The 9,631-nt window shown below is 31.7% G+C and overlaps 1 long non-coding RNA gene across 1 annotated transcript; it reads right to left on the bottom strand.

The window, feature by feature from the left end:
* Positions 1 to 4,912: 4,912 nt before the first annotated feature.
* LOC133869911 (uncharacterized) lies at positions 4,913 to 9,355 on the bottom strand. The gene is made up of 4 exons (XR_009900575.1): positions 9,270 to 9,355; positions 6,260 to 6,371; positions 5,532 to 5,682; positions 4,913 to 5,297 (listed from the first exon to the last, which is right to left on the bottom strand). It is a non-coding gene; the product is annotated as an uncharacterized LOC133869911 (long non-coding RNA).
* Positions 9,356 to 9,631: the final 276 nt, after the last annotated feature.

Here is a 9,631-nt window from a genome sequence, read left to right as displayed (position 1 = left end):
AGTCAACGAATCTAAAATTTAGAATTCTTGCAGCATATTGAAATTGTAAAATCTTGTTTTGTTTGATTATCAAAGAAATTTGATCATTTGATAATGGAATATGTTGTCAAGTGTTATAATGTATTGGAAACTCAAAAGGATTAATTTTACAAGTTTAGTTTACGTATGTGGTTTTACAATTCTCGAAAAATTGTTTTCAAGTTTATGTTTAAAAGACATGATCGTTTGCAAAATTATTTTGTTGTTCAATTCTCTTAATTACAATAGGCCTCTAGGAAAGGCTATTATGCCAGTTTTGATACTTGGGATGCTCTAAGATCAAGGAAAACTGAGGTTGATTGATGGCAGCTTGTCTGGTTTCCTTATGTTATTCCCAAGCAAGCTTTTGTCTTTTGGTTGTCTATGAGCAATAGCCTTTCCACTTATGATTGTATAAGTGTGATATTCCATGCCTATTTGCAGAAGTGGTATTCAAAGTCGAGATCATATTTTTTTTCAAGTGTGGTTTCTCTTCCCGTATCTTGAAGGCAGGAATGTTTCGTTACATTATGTCTTTCCCTCCTTCCTCTTGGCAGGATGTGATTTGGTGTGGGGTGTATGAAGTCGAAGTCCATGGTTGATGTCTATAACCTTTGGCATGCTAGAAATGAGATTGAGCATAGTGGCCAACCAAAAACAGATGAACATATTTTAAAAATGATTTTTTGGGAAGTCCATTCCAGAATTTTAAGGAAAGGGAGATTCAAGAAGTCTAGGGAAAATTTCAGCCTCTGTCAAAACTGGAATCTCAACGCTAATTTTATGATGTGAAGTCATTTTTTTTTTTTTCTGGATTATGGGGTTGAGATTTTTGAAACAGAGATGTAGGTCTTTGTTTAATGCCCTGTTTCTTTGGGGTTTTTTTTTTTTTTTTTTTTTTTTTGTCTAAGTTGTAAGTTTGGTTTAGTTGTTGAATGAAATCAGTCTATTAATTCATTAAAAAAAAAAAAGTTCTATTGAATATGGTTTATGGTGTGAGTAATTAGATTATCACACAAGATCTTAAACCATAAACCTTACAAGTTCACAATCTATTGTTTGCATTCAATGGAAATGGGCATTCCAATTGTTATGACTATAATACTTAAACCTTGATGATTTATCTTCATTGAGGGAAGTAGAGACTTTGGGTTGAAGTGTTGGTCCATAAGCATACGGATGCAATGCACTGAACGAACCATGAGAGTTGTCATTCCTTATCAACTTTGTCCAAAAATGAATGATTGAACTCCTTGATTACTTCTTACGATATTAATTTTAAATCCTTAGAGGATTCTGAACTCATATGTCAAGTGGATGCAACTTTTATGCATTTAGGAGTAAGGCCTTTATTGTGGTCAAAATTCTTGATGCGTTTAGTGATCACATGTAGCACTGTGAGAACAAATTTCTTAAGAATAAATCCAAGTCCTTTATTTAAAGGATAATAAATTTTCACTCGAGATAGATTTATTAGGGTAATTATTGTCGGTCTCTAGCTAGATTATTTTGGCAAAGTGTTACAAAAATATTTATACATGGTGAAAAGAATTTCACATTTTCAGGAACAATTATTTGATTAGATTGGGTACTCAAGGATAAATAGGTAGAGAATTAACATGACAGAATTATCGACTTAATTCTCTATGGAAAAATTTCATGGAAGAATCAAAAATCAATATTAAGAATTGTCTAAAAGATTAATTGTATTAATAAAAAATATAAACTAATAGTTGAATTACATTTTTTTTTAGTAGAATCAATGTAATTAAATTAGTAACATTGTGACAGTCATGAGATGACCATGGTCACATGCCTATTTAAGTTAATTTTTATTTTTCCCTTTGGGTTCCTCATTGAGCTAATGCAAATTAACAAAGTTTAGACTTTTATTTAGTGGGCTTGTTTTAAAGTTTTTGAAACATAGGCTAGAGCGAAATAATGCATAGAGATGCATGAAAAGGAGATTGGGCTTGGGATCAATAAAACCTAAACCCAACTGCACAAGAAGAGGCGCCTGGGCTAGGAGTAAAATCTCAACCCTGGTCGTGTTTCTTGTTGTTAAATCAGCATTTATCATACAAGCTTAAGCTTAGAAAGAGGTAAATTTAATCATTTAATCAATACTTGAAGACTCTTACTCACGTGTGAGCTCAAACTCACTTTTAATAGATAGGGCCTAACACGTGAAATATTTAATTGAAATCGAAGGTGAATGATGAAAATAGGGTTCAAACTCAAAACCTTTATATATATATATATATATATATATATACCATTAAAGATAATATAATTCAATTGACAAATAAATATAAAGCGGAATAAATAAAGACACAAAGAATTATGTGGTTCGGTCTATGACCTACGTCCACAGGATAAAGCCTAAAAGGCTACATTTTGCTTTTATTTCTATAGTAATGTTTACAATATAATAGGCTTTGATTAATTTATAGGAGAATTAGGGTAGATGAGAATAGTACAAATAGACTTCAACTGTAGCTTTTGACTAGGTGATAGACTTCAACTACCCCAACCATCCACTATATATTTGAAGCTTATTCCCACATTGCTAAAAATTGCCTCCTCTATCAGCATGGTCAGACTATAAATCATTATGAAGATACTAGCATTGTAGAAAATCTATTTTACTATTTTTCTAATCTAGAAGCTTTTCCGAGTGCCTCTTGTGACGGAAAAGTTATTTTTTGGCCTAGAACATGTTCTTTAACATATTAGGATCTTGACTAGAAAATTTCAAGTAGTTACGAGGTCATTGGCTATTTTAATTAAATTTTGCAATTGAAACAGTAACACTATATTTATTTATTTTTTTTTTTTTATTTTACAGCAAATGCTGCTTAGATTCCAATTTTTAATTATGTCTTAGACAAGCCCTAAAATTGTTTGGAAACTTGTTCACATGAAAAAATTTTGGTTGACGTAAAAGAAAAATCATTTCGGTCCTTAGGAATTGTTACGAACCCGTTCTGGTCTAATTACTGTCGGTCAACGAATCTAAAATTCAAAATTCTTGCAGCATGTTGAAATTGTAAAATCTTGTTTTGTTTGATTATCAAAGAAATTTGATTCATTTGATAATGGAATATGTTGTAAAGTGTTATAATGTATTGGAAACTCAAAAGCATTAATTTTACAAGTTTAGTTCATGTGGTTTTACAATTCTCGAAAAATTGTTTTCAAGTTTATGTTTAATAGACATGATCTTTTGCAAAAATTATTTTGTTGTTCTCTTAATGTCCTATTATTCAAAAGGAGTTTTGATCTTTGGAGCAGTGTAAGAACACAAAAGTTTGTTATGGTTAATTGCGGTACTATGGTTGGGAACCAAAATACCACACAAAATGTTAATCGTGTGTTTAACTCATAATTAAGGGACATTGATGAATTAATTAATTTATAGATGCAATGTTGCCTAGTGTAGTGCTAGATTTTTTGAAATGCTAGCTACAATATTTTGACCCTCATGATAAGTTTATGTTGGACATTAAAAATATTTAATGTTTTCAAAGCAAACATGCATTAATAGGTGATGCAGGAGAAATAAGATTTAAAGATTATTTTTGGAATAAGATCGATCATATCAGCACAAGAATAGAAATAATCGTTTAAAATATTTGACGATTACTTTTAGAATGAGAAATGTTTGGTTTCATTCTCCCACATATCTCGTAGGGTTGGCAATTTTTGACACGACCCGCGAACCCGACACGAACACGACACGAAAAAATCGGGTTTGGGTTTGTTATAATCGGGTTCGGGTCATAATCGGGTTGTACCCGATTATAATCGTGTTTGGCGGGTCAACCCGCGGGTTGACCCGCCAACCCGATTATGACCCGATTGCACGGGTTGACCCGATAACACGATTACCCGCCAACACGATTATAACCCGATTACCCGGGTTGACCCGCCAACACGATTATAACCCGATTAAAAAAAAAATTGAAGGTAAAAAAAAAAAAAAAAAAAATGAAGGTTGAAACATGTGAAAACAGTGAAATTGATGCCGTGTCGGGTCGTGTCGTGTCGGGTAAACGGGTGACACGTTTTTTAGTCGGGTTTGTCGGGTCGTGTTCGGGTTACCCGATTATTAATCGGGTCGTGTTCGGGTCACGTGTCACAACCCGATTAATAATCGGGTCGGGTTCGGGTTGACACGTTTATATAATCGGGTCAGTCGGGTTGACCCGAACCCGACCCGAGAACCCGAATTGCCAACCCTAATATCTCGTGTCCATTTTTGTACAATATATTTGCAAATCCACCATTGAATCTGTGAGACCAATTCAATGGTGGAATGAAAAAAAAAAAAAAAAAAAAAGATGGACAAGAGATATGTAGGAGAATGACACCAAACACATCTATTTTAGAATAATATATTTTTCTATCTACAAGTTATGGTTATTTTTGTATTTTTATTTCTTTATTTTTCTCCTAACATTTTGCTTCAAAAGTACTCAAACTTAGAGGTGTCTATTATTTTGAAAATTCAGTTTTTGAATATCAATCAAATTTAAGGCTTTTATATTATTCTTTGTTTACTTTTTTGGAGCGATTAAGGTCTTTCTTTTTCCTCTAAAAACCTAATTTATTCGGTTTTGGAGCTAGGGTTCGTACACCTTCTAACAAATGAGCTCGATCTACGTACATGATGCTACCAGCTCCCGCACACATTTTTCTAAAGCTTGATATATAGCTGCTACTTACCTGACTACTCTCAATGTCTTCCCGCTCAAACCAATCGCTCGTCATTCTGCATACACTGAAAAAAGAAAAAAATTTGTGTTATACAATTTTTATTCCCTTGCATTGTTTATTCAAAGTTTTTAACCTTAATAAACATGTCAAGGGAAGTTTAATAGATAAAACAAAATACCTCAAAATTACTTTCACCTTTATATCATAACACTTTCAACCCAAAAAATATAAAACTCTCTCTAAAAAGTTTTATCAAACAAACCTATAATATCTTTTACCAACAATACAGATATAAGAAAATAGCCACGTAACGCATATAACGACATAAATAATAAAACATTCAACACACACTGTGTTGTTCAGGAGTCTCATATAGAAGCTTGGCAACAGGACACTTCTCTTCCACCGCAGTTGACACCAGAAATGTAGATGGAGTCTTACTTTAAAAATAAAATGCAGACACATAAATAGTTAAACACAAGCAAACATGGATAGTGCAAGGGATGCTGACTCCGTCCCCTCATTGCTAGCTCAGTCAGTCCCCTCATTTCTTTGGATTCCTTTTTGTTACGTAACAGGATAGTGCAAGGGAGAAGGTGCGGCCAACAGGCAAGAGAAAATAGGAAACATATTAATAAAGTTAAGGGATTAAAATCTAACAAATTAAATTCATAACGTAGAAACTAAAATAAACAGGATAGAATAGTTTGGTTATAAAACAGTACTGCACCAAAGATGTTCATCTAGAAATAGATTATCCAAGTCTAACCCTCATCAGTAGGCTGTTTCCTTACTTATCCTTGGATGCAGAAGGCAAGTTCTTCGTAGTCCCAGCTGTGATGGCATCCATCTGGGTTTTCATTGCTGCTAACTGAGTCTTTAACTCTTCAAACTGAGTCTGAATATAAGCCATCATCTCCTTAGCCCAAGCTGGCGGAGTCTCGTCTGGTATATTCAATATATAACAAATTAATCTTAGCATTCTTTCTTTGACTGACACCTTAAACGACATAACATAACCAAACAAATTTATTAACCAGATAATGAAGATACATGCAAATACGCAAACACCGAATTTGAAATTTTTATTAAATCACCACATATATCAAAAGTTTAAGCCGATAAAATAGGTAAATTTAATCTTTTAATCAATACTTTAACATTTCTCCTTACGTGTGGGTTTAAACTTCTTTTTAATAGGTAGGGTCTAACACGTAAAATATTTAATTGAAATGAAAGATAAACGAAAGAAACAGCGTTTAAACTCAAGAGTTCAAAAACTTAAGCCACAGTTTCAATATAGCAAATTATACCCTTAACATATATAACATTTTTTGGTGCAAGCGCTTGTGAAGTACTACTGCTCACTTCTCTTACCAATAGCTAAGATAAGTATAATTAATTACGAATGACATAACATGAAAAATTTCAATATGATAAATGCAAACACACGAACACAGATATATCCGAGTTAAGTTTCAATATATATGACAAATAGCTGATGATCATCGGAAGGAAAAACCTTTTGCTTGGGTGTCCTTCAGTGTTGTATGGCGTTTACTTGGCGGGGGCGGGGGTGGCTCTCTCGGTGGTACTCTGTCAGACTTCGGAGGTTGCACAGACATTTTGCCCTTCTAGAATTAGTAAGTCTAATTAGTCTAATGCTCAAAAAAAAAAAAAAAAAAAAAGTCTCAGAAAAAAAGACTAATTAGTGAATGGCACCAAAGAATTAATGCTTGACAGGTCAATGATATGTCTATAAAGTATATATGTCAGCAACCGGTGGAGCTAGAATTTTGGTTTAGAAAGGTAATTTTTTTTTTTTTTTTTTTGAATTGAAACAAAATTAAATATTGAAAGTATTGAATAATATAAGTACAAAAATTAATGAATAATTAAAATTATTTAATTACCATTTAAAATATATAAACCTAACTTATAATGTGTGTTTTTTTACGTTAATTTATTTAGGTGTTTTAGACATTTTCTTATATACATATTTTCTATATGATCATCAACACATTAATTAACCACAATTATATAGTTTACAAAATTAAAGTATATAAAGAATGTAAATATATATACTCATCAACAAATTAACTTAAAAGAAAAATCCAAATATAAAAATTTAGAAAGAAAATTTGATTACTTAAGTGTAAATTGAGAAAACAAATCTATGTGAAAGTTTGATAACATATATATTTTAAACAAAATTTAAGAAGTTCGATGTGTGCCATAATTCCTATAAAAATTTATCATAATATGTAATTTTCTTCCCCTAATTTTCGTTCTCAATTATTAAAATGCGCGCGTGTACAGAGAAAAAATAAAATTATTGCGATGTTGTGGAGAGAATATTTTTTTTTAAAAAAAAAACAGTTAAATACTTTTTTGGCAGCATCATCCCAATAAAAAAAGAAAAAAGAAAAAAAGAAACACCTGTGTAAGCTTTTCACTTGAGCATGTAGAAAAGATTTTAATTAATCCTAGGCTAGCTATATATGGTTTTGCGAAATTTATATATACTGACTGCTATTTTACTTATTTGCCATTTTAGACTTTTACTACTATTTGACGAGTAATGCTACACGCATACGTATCATGTTTTTATCCTCATTTTATCTCTCGAAATTAATGTGACTTTTAAAATCATTATTTGATTAAAATTTAATAGTAATTTATTTCAAATTCAATAGTAATTTTAAAAGTCACATCAATTTTGGAGGAATAAAAAAAAATATAAATATGGTATATATATATGTAGCATTTGCCATTTTAGAAGTAACTATGTTAATTGTTAAATAAATTTTTTGGCACTATCAGCCCCTGGGGGGCGTTTGCCCTTTCTCACCCCTACTAGCTTTGCCCCTGATGTCAGCCAATGATGAACAAACTAGCTTGTGCAGCAATGTACTTGTATGCCTAAGTTGCTTAAATTTCACGCGGCGACTTCTTTTAACAGTCTATTTGACCCTATAATTTTATAGGCTATAAGTGCATTTTAAACAAATCGCGGAAGTGTCTTGCTTGGAATTGCGTTTTTTAAAAGTAGTGGCTTCAAAATGTGAAAAAATCTATGTTTTAAAATTACAGAGAATTAAGGGGACATGAATTATTAAAAACGTACTATTTAAAATGTCAAACTACAATTTTAACAAATGCTTAACAATGCTTTCAAAATTTTCGTTTTTGAGTTATAGATGCATTTTAAAATATCACAAACCCAAACAAACCTAAGCATCTAGATCCTTCAAGTTATATTTTTGGTCTGCGATTCTCATAAATTCCCTAATTTCTCTTGGCCAGATCACAAACTGTTTGTCTGAATTCTATCACACTACTTAATCAAACATATACTGAAAAAAAGGCAAGAAACGTTAAAAATAGTTATTTGAAGGTCAATAAATAATATATATTACCCTAACGAAAAGTCCTCAAAGACTTTTCTGATAAAAGTCCTGAAATCTAGTGAGAAGGCTAGGAATGGATAAAATACACATACTTCTCTTTTATATTCTTGTTAAAATATAATATTAGGGAAAAAAATAATTAAATAACTAAAACTTGATTGCCATACAATTGAGATGACGTGACAGTCAAAATCAGCTCTTGATTTTTTATTTTACAAATGCTGATCGAATAGCTAATTTGCATTGCTACATTATCAAGTTGCATAACATTCATATATATATAGGAGTCCACTAAATAGCATTACTCATCTAATTTACTACTCTATAAATAGTATAATAATATAAAAATTAAAGATAAAAGATAGAAGACACAACATAAAAACCAAAATATATGTGTGTGTGTATATATATATATATATATATATATATATATATATATATATATATATGAAACCCTTTCGTCACAGCCGACGCTAAATTAAGTACACAGGATCTCACTGAACCTTTGTTTTCGCATCACTAACAAAAGAAGATCTAGATGACATACTATATACGGAAACTAGCTAGGTTTCAGGGCCGGGGTGAAATACTAGTATTTATCACAGAAGTTATTTTTATAATTTTGACGACTAATTTTCTGGTTCTTTTTATACTTTTTAGCCGTTTAATTAATTAAGAAAAATGAAATTTCATCATGTGAAAAGCTTCACCTGCATGCAATAGATAAACTATATATTCTTTATCAAACATATATAATCCTTGGACAAATTTCAACATGCAAGTTTACAACCAAAAACTCTGTTGGGGGCGTTCTTATAATTCCATAACTAGCTCCGGCCCTGAAAAAAAATGTCTGCAACCCAAAAGGAATATCTTCACGTCCTTTTCTTTGTTTCACGGTTAATTTCCAAAAGGAATTTGATTGATTAGTAATGATCTTTATCAGAAATGAAAGCAAATTCCAAGTAATTAACTCAAACTCATATCTATCTAATCATGATAGATAATGTAAGCTAGCTAGGTATTCGATGGGTATCTTGAATGCTTCAAATTTACAAGATCGAGTACGTATAATATATATGAGACAAATGTACAAAATTATAATATGAGACAAACAAATACCTGTCGAGAGAAGATCTAATCACTCTAGCTCCCTCAACAAATCAATCCACCCTGAAGGCCGAGGAGTGCAATGCAGTTTCTGTCAGCCCTTCATGAGGATTTATAGCAGAATTAAACCTAATTAGAGTGCATCATTATCACAAAGTCAATGGTAATTAATTAATGAGCTGGCTTTTCATTTCTCTATTTTTTTTTAATTTTCTTTTTTAACGATGTTTGTAACCCCCAGAGACTTCAATATTCAAACTTCCGCTCATGCCGGATAATATTAACAGTGATCGAGAAGCGGGTGCGTGCATCTATGCTGCGTTTGGAGGAACGGTTGTGCTGAGGGTGCATGTGTTATCGTGTAGATGTTTGCC

Source organism: Alnus glutinosa, chromosome 5, assembly GCF_958979055.1.
Source record: "Alnus glutinosa chromosome 5, dhAlnGlut1.1, whole genome shotgun sequence".
Lineage (NCBI taxonomy): Eukaryota > Viridiplantae > Streptophyta > Magnoliopsida > Fagales > Betulaceae > Alnus > Alnus glutinosa.
The sequence above is the reverse complement of the archived record's forward strand: the minus strand, read 5'-3'. Positions and strand labels throughout refer to the sequence as shown.